We start from the raw sequence: 19,110 nt of genomic DNA on the forward strand, positions 1-19,110 counted from the left end.
AATAAAAAAAAAAAAAGAATAAAACAGGTTCTAAATATAGGAAGAAAATGTTTGATTACCCATGAGAATACACAGAAAAATATTTAGAGAAATATTTTAGCTTCTTCTGCCATCTATTATATATCAGAGAAAGAAAAAAAATGTAACACAGTTGCCTTCATAACCTGGTTGGTACATCCAGAGCAAAACAAGAACAAAAATCTTTTTCTTTTACACAACTATGCAATTCCTATTACTATACATGGAAGCTAAGTAGATTTTGCATCTTGAGAACACACCTTTGGTCTGATTTTCTCCTGGAAGTTCTTTGGCATTTATTGAAGTCATAGATTGGTGTACTAGCCTCTACTCTAAAGAATTATTTTCTTTTACACATGCAAAGGACCCTCAAAGTGTTCTTGGTGGTCACTTAGCAGAAATCAAGGATCATCCTGAACCTGATGTGGGGCTTCAAGGCACGAGAATATAGCTTTTAGTGACATGGAAGCCCAGCACAGGCAGCAGCTGGACACTGATGGCAAGCCTATTGATGGTCAGGAGTATGGACAAGGAGCTGATTTGGATGGAAGGCATTAGACATGCAGATGCCTTCATGCAGCACTGCCAAGACTGTTGGTAAAAAAAAATCAACTGCAGAGAACAGTAGGGATTGTGACCTCTGCTGAGGGATACTGAATAGCCATGGCTGCTATATGCATCGAATAGATGTAGACAGTGCTGCATTTGCATGTTGTGTCCTGAGCCGCAGTCACAAGAGACTGGGCCCATTAGTGAGTGTTTACTTATATACTTGCTGACGCTGAACTTGCCTTCTTCAGATGGGCAGAAGTTTGGCAATGCCATTTCTCCTAAGGTAAAAGCTACTTGCTCTGGGACAAGGTTCAGGGCTTGGATGTGAGTGGCAGCCTTTTAAGAAAATACAAGTTTCCAGGACTATTCACACCTGCAGAATCATGGCCAGTTGCTGATCAGCCCACCTCAGGAGTGCAATGCAGTTTATGATACTGGTAATGTACATGCAGAATAGGTTTGGGAAAGCACAACTAAATTCATTTGCCTCCACCAATGTAAATGTGTTCTCCTTGTACTGCAGACAGCTTGATACATCTCTGAGCCAACTGTTTAGAGCTGAGTTGCCTGTGGTGATATCTGATGGTCTTGTTGCTGGCAGTGGAGTTTTTTTCTGGAGATTCTCAGGCCTCCACAGAACCTCATCCTCCTACTCATACTTCAAAGTTCACTAACTTGCATGGCTGTGTGTGCTGGTGCAGTGATGTCAGTGCAGATGCTGAAGGCTGTTTGTGGTCCAGGCATGTATACAGGGTATCTGGGTGGCCTGTGCTGTGGGCATGAAGTTGGTAGATTGGGGTGGTCTCACTGTGACAGTGCTCAGGAGCATCCTAAGAGCATGGTGGCCATAGTGCCCAGCCATTACCTGCAGCCTGGATTCATCTCGTGGTGTGCGTCTTCACCCACTTCACTTTGCTCCCCTGTGTTTGCCTTCACTTATTCCAATGTGACTGTCAAATTGCTGAGGATTGCCATTTGACATCCATTTCCAGTGGTGAGGGACTAGATTTTCCACAAGTAGTTTTAGTCAGAATGAGAATTTTGTACCCTGATTAGCTGTATACCATTGACAGATATAAATCTATCCCCAAGGGACCAAGATGAGACTAAGATGATATCCATTTCTGAGCTTCACAGTGATTGACTGCAGCACCAATTAGGCCAAGGCATTCAGTTGTATTCTGTGTATGCTCTTCAAGGGCAGCATGAAATACCTTGTACTCTTAATGCCATTGAGTATATGGTTTTAAAAGTTTTAAAAATTAAATAGTAAATTTAATTTCTTTAATGCAGTGCTATCCTTCTGTCACAGAAAGGCAAATATTTTTTTCAGAATGAGTTTATGTAAGGGTTTAAAGCTACCTCATACATTTAATTTTGAAGTGACCCTGTTTATGTTGGGTGGGGAGAAACATTTATTATGTGTTTGTTAAACTGCAGCTGCATGCTCAGCATTGCAGGAGTTTGGGCCCCTGCATCCAAAGGTTAATATAGGTCTGATATGAAGTCAGTGAAAATCATACACTGCTTTTGGTATTGTATTAACAAGATCTGTATAAAATTTGACTTACTAAAGAAAGGAGCCTCATTCCACAGAAAAAATGTGGATTTTTCTCATACCTGTGTTTTGGTAACCAAAGTACTGTAGAAATCATATTACAGATTTGAAAGCAATGCCTGAGTAACAGTGAAAATATTTTGTTTTAAACACCACAGAAAGCAATAAAACTCTTTCAAGGGCAGTGCTGAGTTTTTTGAGCATCACATGTGAATGTGATTAATGCTTTCTGAAATAACTTTACATAATGTACATGACTGAGGACACGTATCTTTTTTTTTTTTTATCTTTCATTTTTGTCAACGGAACTGAGTCTTTTCTTTCAAATTTCGGTTTATGACCTACTAGGCATATTTATGATGCCATTTATCATCACTAGTGTGGTCACTGTGGCAGTTTGATTTTAATAAGTTTTAAACAGGCATTTCCAGTCTGAAGGTTAGCTCTAAGGGTTATGATTTAGAGTTATCAGATTTACTTAGTATTATATCATGAAAAGAAAACAAGACATGGCCTCAAACCATGACATTTAGATGGCAGTCTCAGAAACTCAAAACTGGAACTTGGCAGGCTAGTGCGGGATTTTAATTCTGTCTGGTTTAACAAAAAGGTCACTTTGTAAAATTTAGATCTGAGTCCACAGTCCTATTTCAAGTTATCCACAACTCTTAGGAGGATGTTCCTTAGAAGGAACAGCATGAAGCTTAATCGGGGCAGTTCAGACTGGATGTTAGGAAAAGGTTCTTCACCAAGAGGGTGGCTGGGCACTGGAACAGGCTCCCCAGGGCAGTGGTCATGGCCCCAAGCCTACCAGAGTTCAAGAAGCATCTGGACAACACTCTCAGATACATGGTCTGATTTTTGTGTGGTCCTGTGGATTCGGTGATACTTGTGGGTCCCTTCCAACTCAGGATATTCTGTGATTCTGTTATTCTGTGTTCACATGCTGGTTTTAGAAAAAAAAAAATAGTTTTTAATTGTGGCAAAGTAAAAACTGCAGTTGTTCAAATGGAGTGTTTGTTTCCTAAATTGAGAGGAAGGCGATTGACTTCTGTAATTGAAAGGGAAGGATCAGCATAGATTTCACTGGTTCAAATCTTCTGATTTAAGAGAAGCAAAAAATAACACATAAAGCAATATAAGTTAACTACAAGCTATTTCTTAAACTGGATGTTGCCTCTCGACTTTGTCTGTAGATCCCTGTTCCAGTGAGCTGCTCTCCTTGCACCAGGGTTGATACTCAACAACATTATGATCTGTATTTATAACCTCATAAAGACAAACTATATTAGCACTTTTTCTCCTTGCACTTCTTTAAGCTGAGTTTCTGGAGTGCACACACTGCAGTCAGATGGCATTTACTGACTTTGCCATTGATCGAAAGAGCAAAGAGTATTTCTGATCAATGGCCTACAGGCCTCTTTTAATTGTCTGTTGGTACCTGCCTGCTGGTGTGTATCAGCTCTTCAAACAGACTTTATTGCTCACTAGTTTGACCACCTCACCTTACTGATTTTGAAGAGTTAATGATGTCTGTCAGACCTTAGAGGTCTGCATTTCTGAAAAATTAGAAAGAAGCTTAGTTGATGAGACACTGGTGAGCTGGTTTATATATTTAGTTGTCTCCTTTCAGACCAATCCAGTCATCAAATTATATTGCATGTTATATACAAAAGTCTATGCTGCAATGGTCTTCCTGCAGTCTCAGGCTCTAGACACAACAGCATCAGATGCTGTAACAGCCTTCTTCCTACAGTGTTGATAAACAAGCCAGCTAGCTCATGATAAGGTATCAATCAATCCTTGATGCCTATAGTTAAAATTTTCTGTTCCTGGTGCCAGAAGTTATGTGCAGTGCTAGTCATCACTGCCTTCTTATTGCCAGCTGTGGTGTCTGACACATCAATAGCAGCAAGCTGTAGATGTATACAGACTGAGGCAAAATGGTTGTACTAAAGGATATTTGCCCCCTCTGGAGCTTTAGTCTTCAAGAGCTATCTTCCAAGCAATATATGAAATATTCATTTGTACTTGAGATGTCATTTGTCTGTGTCCCCTTATATTTGCTTATGTTGAAGCAGTGAGTTTACTGCTCTGTATTTTCTCTCTCCCTGTATTTTGTCTAATACAATCGCTATATTTTGAGTTAAAAGATTATCTTCTGCTAGCTCTTTCATTTGAGCAGTTGATTTGTGGAGTTTAGAAGCTCATTAAGCATTCATACCCCATGATGATGGGTGTAGCCCTCACAATCAAACAGACAGATTATTGGAAATGTGTGTAAGGTGCAACATAAAACATATTTAGTTAGCAATTGGGTGTAAATATTTCATAGCAGAAATCAAGTGCCAAGTCTGAATGCTTCCATTCAAAATCTGACTACATTTTTCAAATTAATGTCTCTTTACCAGAACATACACAGTTTAAAAATAAAATCAACTTAATGCAGTCCTCCCATGTAATTCTCAGCTTACATATTTATGCAAATTTATCCTGTTACTAAATCAGATTACTCACTTTACAGACAACAAAAATGCATATGTTTAGAAAGTTGGCATACTAATAATACTAGATTACAAATTGTCCTTTAGGCTTACAAAAATAAACCTGGTTTGTTTGTTTATTTGTTTTTCCCTTTTGTGATGTGAAATAACAATATATTTCCTAAGGAAGCCCTGCAGAGGAGAGAGAAGAGATCATATCCCAATCAACCTACACTTACCCTAATCTACTTTCCTTCTATTCTTCAGTGAGACAATACTTAAGCTTGTAAACTGAGGGGAATTGCAAATAGATCTTGATCTGATGTAATGTGATGAATACCTACGTTTCTATACATACCTATACACATACAAGTATGTTTATGTGCATGTGTATATATATGTGTACGTATATCTGTATCTATGAATGAATGGTATTCATTCCACCTTTGGGTTCCCAATGTGAAGTTACACTGAAACTCTCAATGTGATTTCTGTTAAGAAGGTAACTGAATTAACTCAATTCACTATACACATGTTCTATTTCTAAATAAACTAAATTAGCACCTGGGCAGAGCAGCCTAAAAATACTTCTGTAACATATGTAAAGGCAGATGAAAATTTGTTTGAATGCTGAAATCCAAAACAGTAGCTTTTTTTAGTGATACTGTAATTTAAATGATTTATGAAACACAACTACTCTGTTAGGAATTTACCCAATAAAAATATGTGAGAGGTCTAGCAATGTATATGCTATACATAAAGGGGAGAATTAACAATAATAAAAACAACATTAATAATTGTATTGGTATTATTAAATATCCAACCATTTTTTCACATTACTTGTTGTCTAATCTATAATGCACAAAAGCAATTTAAACTGCTACTTCCTTGCACAGCCAGTTTGCCCTGCAGTCTCTGGCTCCCACCCTTCATTCCAGTCATTGGCCAAATTTTGTGTCTCACCTTGAAGTTTCTTGAAAATTCTGTCCTTGAATTGTACATCTTCATTTTGGTAACACCTTTCCATTTCTTTGTGTCCTTTCAAATATCTCACCTATACTATCCTTTCCTGATGCCTGCATTTCCTCTTTGATCAATATTAGATTCCCACCCCCTGCTCCCTATGTCCAATTTTTTTTTTCCCATCTTGAACTCCCTTGTGCTTTTTTCCCTTTCCCTTTTATCAGTTCCTTTTCTAGGTATACTTAGGAATGGCATCACCCCACAATGCTGGTGGAAGACCAGAAGATGAAAAATATTTCTACACTGCTGTGAACAGCAGGACAGGTTCAACAAAAGGCATAGAACATTTCTCTGTCTTTGGAGAATCACCAAAACAAGACAGAGGGTACTCCATTCACAAATGGTGCAAGTCACACCTCCCATCCTGAGGGGTCCTGGTACTATCCAGGACATGACATGACACACTATTCTGTACATGACACTATCCAGGACCAATGTCATTAGATCGCAGTGTGTTCCTGTACTCATAATTACCTTAACCTTCAAATGCCATTCCTTTCAAACTTCTCTAGCAGCTTCTTTTCAGACACTTTCACTGGGCTACTGTTGCTAGGAATGCCAAAAGCCTGCTGTGATGGGAGACCATGCTGGTGAACAAACTGTCCTGTGAGACGCTCCAGCAGGATGGATCCAAACTGTTGTGATCAGTGCTTTGAGAGTGCTACTCTCAGGAAACCAGACTTCACTTTACTTCCTCAAGGAAAAGCAAAACATTTCCTAAATAGAAATGAGACATCTCTCTCTAACAGCATTTTGCATCTGTCATACTGGTAAAATATTTAGGTCAGAATTTTCTAAAAATACACATATATTTTGGGCAAGATTTTTCAGCCATGGAATATATTTCTGTATTTAACATGTAAAACCCGTTTGGATGGGTGAATTTTCCATACATAGGTATGCTCACCTGTACCTGAAGGTGTTAGTGCTTCAGCTATTCCCCGTACAAAAAAAGATTGGTCTGAGATTTTTTCAGAACTGTCACTGAATGCCTAGGTTCCCTTATAGTTTGATCTGATATTGAATGAATGTTAAGGTTTTCAGCAAATTTTGCTTTGGTGTTCTTAGTTGTTTTATTTATGGTGAGGATGTTTCAGCATAAATTTCTTATCTAATGGTCATTAAAATTAAACTATAGTTTCAGCATGCATGAACACAATACAATTTTACAATAGAATAATAAATTCCATATCAGGTACATTTCTTGAGAAAATATTTTTAAATGACACTTCAACCATAATTAAAATGAGAGACTGATCTGGATTTTCTTTTTACTTTTGACCCTGGATTTATACCCACTTAAATTTTTTCGGATCAGTATAAGAGCACAGCTTGAAAGATACTGGTTGGTGTGTACTATGCAACATTAAAAGTCCCAATGGAAATGAGACACAGCTAGATCAGATATTTTCTTTCTCCAACTTTTTCCAAATCTGGGTTAATTCAAAAAAGAACAAAACCTGTGTGTATACCAACATCAGAGAATTTAGGTCCATTTCTTAAGTCTCTTCAGATTCAAAGTATATCTCTGCATAGCTTAAGCCCAACTACAGTGACTGCTGCACTTCTCGTTGTGCAAGAGGGCAGCAGAGATAAATCACTTCTTGCAAAGCGAGTCACACTCAGACAACAAACACAGCAAGAGTCCAAACAGTGATCAAAAGGCAGCATGTCTCAGTATTACACCACTCAGCTATTCCAGGCTGTGTTGAGTTGTTTAGAAATGATAATGAGAGGTGCAGGAATGTACAGAGCGTGCCAAAGTCTTTCTACACTCCCACCCCAGCATGCTGTGCTTCTGGTGACTAGAACTGCATAGACCAACCAGGAAATACTTAGTGTTAGATCTCAGTAGTCCTATGAATATGTACATATGTATGTATATTATTTTGAAAAAGGAAAAGAAGTCTTAACTTTTTTTTTTTTTTTTTTTTTTTTTTTTTCCTGTAGATGAGGGGAGGAAGGAGTGAATGTGATGTTCTGTCTATGGTATAATTTTGTCTACTGATTGTGAGAACTGAGAAGTCTACCTATAACCTCATATTTTGCATTTTTCATCTTTCCATTCTTTTTCTCAACTAAATTCTTCAGAGAAGCCTTCTCAACCCTGTCGGTATGTTATTTGATTTAAATTATCACTTTTCTTCACCAGCCTTCAGACTTTTTTTTTTTTTTTTTCCAAAGGCCCTTGCACAGTTTGATTGTTCTCTTATGATTCTTCTGGTTAGTTTCCTATACTTTTCTTAAAGGAATCTCTCCTGAATTTATCACCTAGAAGGTCTTCACCACAGTCACAAATGAGGAAAAATATGTACTGTATCTTCATAATTCTCTCAGTCAGAACCCTGAAATCTCTGTGAACTTGAGAGAACTTGTTCTTCACAAGACAAAATCTGTTTTATAAATTTCTCCGTTATGTTAACATTTGTAGAGATTTATTCCTAAAGATTACTTTCATTCTGATCTGCTTTCAAAATTTATAACATTGACTATTGAGTATTTTATGCAACTTTTAAAAATTGTTTTTAATGGGACTTTTTCCATGTCAATGCAAAAGTCATATATTTCTAATAATTATAAATATAATGCCAAGAATATTTATCTTTTATATGTGCTAATATGTCTCAAATTATAATATTAGTTATACTTAAAATAAACACTACCACCATGCTAACAGTGTTAATCTTAGGAATTGAAATCCTACTATAGGCTACTGAACTTCATAAAGTGAATTTAAAAGTTATTGTCTGAGTTACTGTCTGAAGGACAGCATTCATTTGGTGTGAATGTAATATTCTTGAAATGTGGTCAGCGTCAGATTCATGACTGAAGTGAATTGTTAATGTAATTAGCAAGGAGATAAAAGCATATAGAAAGAAGAAAAAGAATGTTGCAAAGCTCATTTTTTCCTTTCTGCCATTTATTTCCATTTCAGAAAAATTTGAAGAGAGTCCATATCACTGCAGCCAATAAAAAACATGTCTTTTTACGGATTTCTTATTCTCTAAATGATCCACCAGTTTCTTTTTCATTACAATCTTCTGTAAAAAGCATCCTGAAATTACTTGGTGCTTTTAAACAAATTTCCTCCCAGAACAGAGAAATTCCCTTATGCTGATTAGTCGATCTAGTCACATATGCTATGCATGGCATTATGGCATTATGCATTTTATTTTGGCATCCCTAGTAATACTGTAGCAATCATTGGCCAATGTTTTTTCAGAAAAATGTGTTTTCTGGTGTGATTTTTTTTGTTTGTTTTATTTTCTAAATTTTGATGGACATGTCTATCAAAAGTCTATCTATCAGTCTAGCTTTATATTGTTGCCAAATACTCTACTGCGGAGTCTGTCTCCAAACGCCATACTTTTCCCAGCTTTGTCATCTCCATTCCACAGAAGCTAGAAATACTGAACAAGGAAAAATTGGCTGTGAAATATGTGTTCATCAAGTGAACTCTATAAATCATCAGCCCTAAGTATGTCAAGAATGCTGTAAGAAAAAGTAATAATGTCTGGGCATGTTACTAAAGGTTGCAATTCAAGTTAAAACTGGGTTTGTATAAACAGCCCTAATCCTACTTCATCTTGCCTTCTAAGTGTTTAACTTTTCAACTACAATTGAAACTGCTGCAAGTTTTGTTTGTATGTTTTTATGTATATATGTGATTATATTAAGAGTGAATAAAAGGTCATAAAACTGCCTGCTATATGTGAAAACCTAATTTGCTAATTTTCTTTATGGAATACTAAAAAAAGCCAAAACCTCTACACTGCACCATGTAAAGATTTTTTATTAAGCGATAAAGTAAACGCACGCGATTAAATAATCAAAAACAAAAAAGAAAAAATCAAACACAGCAATAATCAATAGGCCTATTCATAGGCCTATTTACAACTGAGAAATCACAGTTCTAGTGCTGTATTTGCTGCACAAGATGCAAGTTCATAGCAGTTTGTGTCTTTTCAGAGAAAGCTACACAATTCCATAGGCATATACATATAGATGTAAATTGTGTGTACAGTACATACATACATAGTATGCTATGGAGAAAAGAATCACTTAAAACAGTGTCACTAAGTATATATATACATGCAAGAATTTGAAGGAGACAAGCTGGTACCCCATTACAGCTTTGTGACAAGGAGCTTCAGGCAAGAATTCATTTCAAATGTAACTCAAGCATAAATATTCATGTAGAGTAACAAGAATGTTTGAGTGTAGATAAGTAAATATGTACTCTCAAACTTTTAGTCCATCATCCTCTGATCGTACTCAGGAAAAATTCCATAACTATCATCTGTCAAGAAGTTATGTAGGCAAATTCAGACTGCCGAATTTTTGAAAACTTTACTGAGAAGTTTACCTTCCATTCCTTCATTGTTGAAACACAGATAAACAGGATAGTCAAATTAGAACTTTATTTCAATCTGCTGGGTTGCTACGTATTTTCCTAGATTTTGGTTGCAGTATCAGTCTGACTGGGGAACTGTTCAAAGCTGGTGACATTTCATGTTTTATGGATAGATAGCATCCAGGAGAAAGCATATGCTCCTTTGTGTATTTTCTCCAGCTTGGTACTTCAGGTGATCAAGAGAAGCATTGAAGAGCAGCTTTGCACTGTACTCCTAAACATTAGATACTTGTCACTGAAACATTTCAAATTCTGTCACCTAGGAACTGAATGTGTGTCTGTCTTTCTCATAAATATTGCTTGGTAGAAAGGCAGATCCCCTCTTTCCTCCTCTTTGTCTTGTGCAGTGCCATTTTGCTTCTTCTCTGCAGAGCAGCTGAGATTCTGGAGGCAAAACGAAGAGAGAACAGACAATGACTGGATATAATAGAGAGTTTAGAACTCCTGAAGGAAAGACAGGACTTGAACAGAACACTCCCATCCTGTGTATGACTACGTTAATGAAAGCAGGAGAACCATTTCATGAATGAGTGACTGCCAGTACTTTGTGCAAGACTGCCCTTGCTTATCAGGCATGCATCAGCTAATTCCTTGCAACTAGATGCACTTGCACGTGCTCAGACACTGAAGTTAGGCTGCCCAAACAAATCTCAGGCTGGCAGGTAAGTGCCTCATGAACTCTAATGGGTCAGGGATAAGGTGACTTCAAATGATCTGGGTAGAGTGGTGTGTTGTGTTTTTTTTTGTTTGTTTGTTTGTTTTCACTTACGCATCATAATTTCATCCAAATTTTATTTTAAGCATAAAGGATGATGACCTGAATCTCATCTCTTGTCTTTCTTAAGGTATGTCTTTGTGCCTTTCCATTTGTCTGTATGTTCATTTGTTTTTGTCATCTCAGCTCCTGCTTCAGTGCATTCTTGTTTCAAATAAGGCACAAAATTATTTTCTTGGTGATGACATAGACTATTTTTTTAACTCAAGACAATTTTAAATAAAATTAAGGTGACATTTTGTTCTTAGTCATCTCATAACTCTTATAATTCAACTTAAAATATTTTATAGAATGAACTGTTTGTATTCACTGAGTTCGGGGACTACCTTCCTTATTCTGAGAGTAACACCAGCAAGTTGTGATACCTACCACAGGCAAAGAAGTGGGTATCTGATACTGTTACCAAAGCACAAACTCCTTGTTGTTTTCAAACACTATTTCATTTACCAAACGGGAAAAGAACACCTTGTGCCTGCACGCTGTCTCTCTGCTTTCCACAAGCAGCCAAACAATAAGCTAAGAGACTCCTACAGAAGGCTAAAGTGGCAGGTTGCTAATCTTTGTGCCAGGGTTTCTGGACCAACAGATGCACTGGTCATGCCAGGTGAGCCCAGGGCATGGGGCTGCTCACAGCCAGGGGCCAAGCCACAGACCCCGCAAAGCACTTGACCACCTGGCTCACAACTATGAGGCTGGCAGGTGGGAACTGGAGTGTCTGAAACTGGTGGTGGAAGAAAAGAAATGGGTCTTGAACAAAGTCTCCTCTGCGTTAAGAAAGGAGGGTGACTACATAATGATGGATCAGGGCTGATGCCTCTTTGGTGCACCCCTGGGTGCTCCTGTTTGAGCTGAAGCCAAGCATTGCCAAATGTCATTCCCCTCTCCAGGCTCCCCTTGAGAAGCAGCCTCGTGGCATACACTTGTTCTTCTGGAGCTGCATCTCTTTTCTCCCCAGCTTTCTTGGCTGCTCTGGTCCAGTGGTTATCGCAGCTGCCATGGAAACTGTAGCAATGCCCTCAATTGCTGCTCTTGTGCATGGAAATCGCTTGTGTTTTGGAGTTTGGCTGTCCCTACTGAGCCGTCTGCTGTCTGTCTTCCTCAGTTCCTAACTACCACTGTGGTTCTGATATATGATGAGGGGAAAATAGTAGTTAATTGCCAACTGTGGACAGAAAGGGGCAGTTTACTTGTCCAGCTAATGGATAAAATCTCACAGTGTTGTGTACTGAACCTTGAATATTATACCTGGCTGGAAACTTTTTCTCTAAAAATAGTCTTATAGTCCTCTGCTGACTGTGAATATAGTATGTATTTGATCTGGGTATCTGACTACAAGATATGTTTCTGACTCAACTATCCCTTTCCCTCAAAGAGTAAGCATAAACCAGAGGGTTGAGGCTTCAGGAATGGTCTATTTAGGAAACTGAGAAGCATGAAGAAGTTCTTAAGAGAATATTTTTCAAGATAATGTAAACTGTAAAATCCCACAAAGTTAATGTGCATCTTCAGAAAACTAGAAACTGAAATAAATATTTCATTTATCCTCATAAAAAATGCACGTGGCTTCAGCCTATGGAATTTGCATGTGGAAATCTGATGTTGTTCCTTTCCTAGGTTGCAGAACAAAACCAGAACTGTAAACAATGCATGAGCCTCAGTATGTAAACTTCTGTTTTATTCTATCTATTCCTCACTTTTATAATACACTATCTGTTGTGTACTACCTTGGCTTGCTCAGTATTAACCTATTATATGAGTGTTTTCTACTTTCTTACTTTTTCTACTTTCTCTATGTTTTTAAAATCTATTAACTCTAAAGTAGATAATGGCTCCTGCATTGTGTATTTTTCCGTTGCTTATAGAGGAAGAGCTAGGAAGACAATTAAATGCTATGAGACTTATGCTGAAGAAAAAGATCTGTCCTTGCTGACTGCTCTGTAACACCTGACAATGCTTCATCATCCTTTGCAGCTCACCACCACAGTGAATCCATCTCTCAGGTTTCAGCACACAGCAAGTGAGAGGGATTAGGAGAATGAGGAGACAAATGGAGGCAGGCAGAAAGCCAGAGACATCCATGATTGCTCCCACGGAAGAGATCTCTGTAACCTTGCTGAGTAATTTCTCTTACATGAGCTATAGATGTAGGTTTCTGTATGGGCTATGGTGGAACAGTAGCAAACCTAAGAATTGTGGATATGTCCCTCTTTATTACCCATGTGTGACTGGGATATTGTAGTCCTCAGATTCATTAGTTTTCCTGTTGGAAACTTATAAGTCTAATTAATATTATTTTTCCTTTCTTAGTTCAGTAGATGAAGCATGGCTAGAGATAGTGGCAAAAAGCATGGATAGTAGTTGTTTGAATCATTTCCATAAAACAATTTAATCCCAGTTTCAGCAGTTCAGTGAGTCCCAGACAGGTTTCTTGCAGCACATCTGCCTCCCTGGCAGGAAAGTGTCTTCTGCTCCTTCCGGTCCTTGCTTAGGGCCCTAATTCCAGAGTCCTCTTCCAACCAGCCAGCAGGTGAGCTGCCTCCAAGCTGCAGGCTTCAGGGCTGTGACTCTGCTGTCAGTAGCTCTGCTTGCCTTCAGTGCAGAGTTTGAAATTTCAGAGAATTTTTCCTGAACTGGCTTTCTCCTGCCACATCTACCACATCTAGCTGCAGTTATGTTCATTGCTCTTTACCTTTGTTCCTCATACTTTTTTTTTTTTTACTTTTTTTTTTTCTTACGTGTTTTCTTCTTTTTATAGCTGTAATGATTCAGACCTTCTCCTCAGTGGGCATGTCGCACCAGCTCTGATTTTCCCCTCAGCAGATATTACTGGGAAGGATCCAATTAAAGTATTTTTAAGTCTTCCTAGGAACACTCTTTGCCTTCAGTGATTAAGATTGTCTCTGTAAATTTACCCATTTAATACAGTCCTAGTTTTGATGATATGAACTTTGTTCCCAAGGTTTTAAAAGATTCCTCAGTCTTTCTCTTTGTAGTAGCTAATGTGATATTCCAGTATCTTAGAGCTGCCTGTTAAGCTAGACTCTTTGCTTGTTAAAAGTGAAGCTGTTAATCCTACCTGCAAAAGAAGGTTAAAAGGTGTGGTGAAGTCTGTAAAGCAATATGGGACCTGTGCACGAGTTCTTATTTCTAATTTCCAGATAGTGTGCATGTATATTTCTTTTCTGTTTACAGCAGCATTGCATGTTCCTATTTTAGAGAAATATAGACTTTCTTTGGAAATTACCTACAAAACTTAGTAGATATTCTGTCAGGAAATAGTTAATCAATTTTTTAGAACACTTGAAATTATCATAGTCAGCATCATTAATATAAATGAATCATCCTGACTCAAATACATCCTTAAGAAAATATCCTGTAAACTACTTCATTTAAGTTTGTGGGAAACACAAGCTGTGGAAACAGTTGCACTTCTTGTAATCTTGGTGAGAGAAACGACATTCTTGGCTTTCACATACAGGGCACCTACAACAGGGTGTTAGTCTGAAAATTTCCTGGGCATCGAGGACCCTAAACAGGCAGGTGTTCAGATAGCAAGATCTGTCTTAGGCAGAGATTACTGCTGCATCTTACTGGGAGGCAATTGTCATTATTCCTAATCAGGATGCTAAAGGAGTGGAGTTTCTCTGCTGGAGGAAACTGTCTGTGATGAAGGAGTTTCTACGGACAATGACAAAAGCTGATTCCTGACACAGAGGTGCTAACTGTTGTGCTCCAATCACTTAACGTCCAATAGCAGTTTTTCTGTGACAAGATTTGGGGTTTTATGATGGCCTTGCCTATGCCAATAAAAGTTAGAAATGTGTCTATGTCTTTTATTCTGCTACCTCCGTATTACAGATTTGCATTTCCAATATTCAAGGAAAGCTTACAGTGACAGTAAATATGCAAATAAAATGTGTGTGTTCAAAAATTAAATCAGTGCTGAAAGGCTCTTCTTGTAATATCACCTAATTCAAATTTATCTGTATTAGCATGCAATATAGAGACATCTTACTTTTTGCAAACTGTTTCTTTTTTTTTTCTTCTGACAAAAATAACACTTTTGACTTACTAATTAGGCAGAGAATCTAATTAATATATATATATATAATATGACAACACTATAGTGTTGTCCTCTTCATTTATTTACATATACTTTGGGTTTTCTTGGTACCTTTTGCTTTGAATTTTGAGTATGCCTTATGAGACTTTGATATTTTGTTAGCACAAGTAACTTATAACTAGTTAGCCTATGAATCTGTCTACTCGAGAACCTAGATTGCATCTAGATTAAAGTAATTTAGTTTTTGCCTTTGACTGTTCTCTTGTCATTTGTTGATTGATTAGAAAACTGAGATGTAAATGAACTATGCATCATATACTACTAAAATCAGTGTTGTTTAGCCACTGATGTGGAAACTAAATACCATGCTCAAAATGAATTGCACCAGGGGATCAAAGATGCAGATGAGACTGAAATGGACAGAAGAACATGGAAAAAAGGATGTGAGCTGGCAGAGGAGATAAAATAGGCAAAAAGGAAAAAAAATGAATGAGAGAAAATTCCATTCTTGTACAGACTGCATCTTTAGTGTCTGTGAATATTCTGGGTAAGGCATTTTGAGCTAGAGCTATCCTAAAATTTGTGGAAATCCTTGATATTGAGGTGAAAATGCACAATACACTGTACATTGAGACAACTGAATTCTGAGTACACCGAGTCATGATTCACTGCTCATGTGATGTTGGTATTCTCTGTGCTTGAATCATCAGTCCAAAATACTGGATTTCACACCAACAAGCACCAGTAATTGTTCCCAATGCTGCCTTTCAAACCAGGCTATCTGTAGCCAGTAAGATGGCAGAATTTGATGTAAAGGAGGTTATAATTTCCACCCTCTTGTTCCACCATAAAAGGAAATCTGGATATACTTTGTTTATGAGAATCTTCCAGTAGGGAAAGTAGGATTAATGACTAGAGAATACCCTTGCTGTAAGAACCTGTAATGTTATGGGCAAAGACATACTGGTTTAGGGGATGAACATGAAAATATATGCTGTTTAGTGTTACAAGGTATTTACTATAGAGTTTTCTTTACATTTCTTAATACTCAAAATTAGACACTGCCACTAGTGGTGAGGTTCTTGCAGAAAGCTGTGTCTTCCTGTGTCTGAAGCTGGAGAACTCTTCTGTAAGGACAAAAAGATTTGAGCAGGAAAAAATATTAAGGCACTCTCCTGTGAGACAGCCACAAAAGGAGGTGAGTGGTGGAAGCTGCTCTGTGCAGAGACCTGTGATCCACATGTCTTATGGAAAAAAAAGAAAAAAAAAAAAAAGTTTTGGCTGCTGACTTGTGGTGGACTTGAGGACAGGACTGAACAGGGTGATACCCTGAACAGCTACTTAGTACAGCGGTGCAAGGGGGATGTGTGTTCAAGCTGTTCAGGTGTTGTAGCACCCTCTCACTGTAGGACTATAGAGTCTTGCTGCATTTAAATCACTTGAGAGGCTCAGTGCAGATGGTTCAACAACACAGAACTTTTGTATCCATGCCAGCAGAGACACGCTTGTTCTAAGAAACAGGATCTCCTCCTCTATTCATAAGAAAATACCTTCCAGGTGTGATGATGACAGAGTTGAAAGCTAAGCTCTGTCACGGTAAAGATTTTCACTCAAACTGCAAAGAGAAGTACCTCGACACCTGCATTTCTATGGTGACCTTTACACTAGCACCTACAGAACAGAAATAAAGGGTTTAGACAGAGATTCATTATTTCTGTAAATGGCATTGCAAAGGCTCTGTAGCTGAAGGTGATGAGAATTCATCTTTTTTAGAGATCTCTCTGGAATTATGATCTGGGGTGGGGGTGTTGAGAAAAGACAATGATGCTCACCACCACTCTGGAACTTCACTACGCAGCATCTGCAAACTATAAACCACATTCATTGGAAGAGAAAAAAGAGGGAAGGAAGCAAATTAACCCAAAAGTTCACTTCTATTTGCTGAAGAACCAGTGCAACAAAGAAAAGCTGAGGCAGCCCTTCTGTCTAGAAAACGTTTTGTGTTCTATTTCTTTAATAACAGTTTGCTGTTTCCCAAGGGAACGTTTCTTCACAGAACACATAAAAATGCAGTCTTAAGGAATGAACGTGAGGAACTGTAACCTACTTCAAGGGTTTCTAAGGGAGTGGGTAACCTTTCCCAGGTACCTGTGTGGGACCATGACGCTGATGCAGGAGGAGCAAGTGGATGAACATGGATTTTGTTCTGTAACACTGTATAGCTATAACTCTTGAGCTGACCTGCTAGAGATGTCAGCTACTGTTCTGACTGGATAAACCATCATGTAGTTCAGAAATCTTGGCTTAGGTTCAATAAAAGCGTTGTAGCTGAACCTTCTCATCTGCCCTAGCGTGTCAGGTTCTCTGACAAGCAGCGAAGAGCTGTCCACTGCTGTGCATTGGCCAATTGCTCTTGTTCAGAAACTGAGCTGAAATGACATAAAAGCTGTCCCTGGGGTCTTCCCAGGCTCTGTTCCAGGTAAAAAGTTTTATGTCTTCTTTCATCTGTCCACATTACTGTAGGATAATCAGGCTATATTCCTCTCTTGTGGAGACAAAGGGAATGACAGTTCAGTTGCTCTGACTGCCAGCCGGATGGCTCAAAAGACATGTAAAACATGAGAATTTTAAAAAGCTGTCACTCTCATAAGGTCAGTTTTACTGATTAAAAAAATAAGAATGCTTTTTACATTATTCACTTTGTTTTTCCTCTGCAAACAATTAATTGCAGATTATTAATTATTATTCTCTTGAAGTTATCTCAGTAGAAAAGGGAATAATTACCTTCATGATCAGTTTTATTTATTTATTTATTTTTGTTTTTGTATTACTTCCATACTACATTACAAATCAGTATATTTGTCATACAGTGGATGGATACCCAATATAGATCCTCTTGTTGTACAGTGGGTATTTTGGATGTCTCAACCTGAGTCTGTCTGTAGATGATAGCTAAAGGAAACTTGAGTTTACTAGAAGCAAGTCCTATTCTATATTTGTCTGTTGTCCCCATCTTGTACGACTGCAATAGTTGTGAAAGAAAGAAAGAAAGAAAGAAAGAAAGAAAGAAAGAAAGAAAGAAAGAAAAGAAAGAAAGAAAGCCTTAGTACTGACACAACACCATGTTAAATCAATATTACACTTCTAGATGGAAAGCTCCTTGGTCAGGATTGCCTAAAGAGAGATTTGAGACTGATTTTAGACTCCAAACCAATCTTATTCTGCATTGACATGATCTGAGGTTGAAGAGAAGCTCAGGCTATTGTCCCATATTTCCTGGTCTGTTTTTCTCCCTGAAACATACACAGTATTAGTTGACTGCTTTTCAGTCCTTGGAGCCTCTATGACACTTTCTTTGTCAGAGTCAATTTATATAGCACTTTGAAGTTTTAGTTAAGTAACTGGTGAATGACTGCATATGTTTTAGATAAGGTGGTATTACAGAGTATTAATCCCAAGGCATATTCCTTGCATAATTAAGAATAGACTAGGAAACAAGAAAAAAGTGCTGAATTACTTGCATGTGATAGAAAGTTCCTGAGGTGCCTTTGAACATTAACTCCTTAGAGCTTCTGAACCCTTTGTGTCCTTTTCAGAAGGGAAAGAGAGTCTGAGAAGTGAATAAAAGGGGTATTTTACTTCAAAGCTGGACAATTAGACTTTGTGCTTGGGCTGAACTCAAGAGCTTTTCCTGTGTGGTATTATCATAAGATTCTTTTGTCATGATTCTGCTTTTAGAGTTCTCAGACTGCATTACTGTGCAGTGAGCTAGGAACAAATCAGGGAAAAATATCACTTTCTTCCCCCCCCCCCCCCCCCCCCCCCCCCACTTTTTCCTTCTTCTGCCCCCTAAAATCTTTAACTGTCATTAGAAGTAGAGATGATGATAGAAATGAAATTGTTCTTAGCCAGTCTGCTGCACAGCAATCACTGTTTCTAGTTATAGATATGTTTTTTTTTAAAAAACTGAATCTATCTAGAAATTGCTCTTGTCCTGTCACTGGGCTCCACTTAAAAGAGCCTGGCTCCATCCTCTTTACAGCCTTCCTTCAGTTATTTACAGACATTGACGAGGTCCCCCTGAAGCCTTCTCTTCTCCAGCCTGAATGTCCCAGCTCTCTCAGCATCTCCCCAAAGGAGAGGTGCTCCAGTCCTTTTGTCATCTTTGTGGCCCTTTGCTGGACTCTCTCCAGTAAGTCCACTCTTCTTGTACTGGGGAGCACA

The 19,110-nt window shown here is 38.1% G+C and overlaps 1 long non-coding RNA gene across 5 annotated transcripts in view; it reads left to right on the forward strand.

The window, feature by feature from the left end:
• The first annotated feature begins 7,479 nt into the window (after positions 1 to 7,479).
• LOC121067674 overlaps positions 7,480 to 19,110 on the forward strand; it is a 112,615-nt gene continuing 100,984 nt past the window's right edge. For 2 of the 5 annotated variants that reach the window (XR_005818377.1, XR_005818379.1), the window contains exons 1-2: positions 7,484 to 7,747; positions 10,420 to 10,710. This is a non-coding gene — a long non-coding RNA (uncharacterized LOC121067674). Of the gene's footprint in view, positions 7,748 to 10,419; positions 10,711 to 19,110 lie in introns of all 5 variants that reach the window. The other 3 variants (XR_005818378.1, XR_005818376.1, XR_005818375.1) reach the window with 3 other exon arrangements.

This window comes from Cygnus olor, chromosome 3 (assembly GCF_009769625.2).
Source record: "Cygnus olor isolate bCygOlo1 chromosome 3, bCygOlo1.pri.v2, whole genome shotgun sequence".
Classification (NCBI taxonomy): domain Eukaryota; kingdom Metazoa; phylum Chordata; class Aves; order Anseriformes; family Anatidae; genus Cygnus; species Cygnus olor.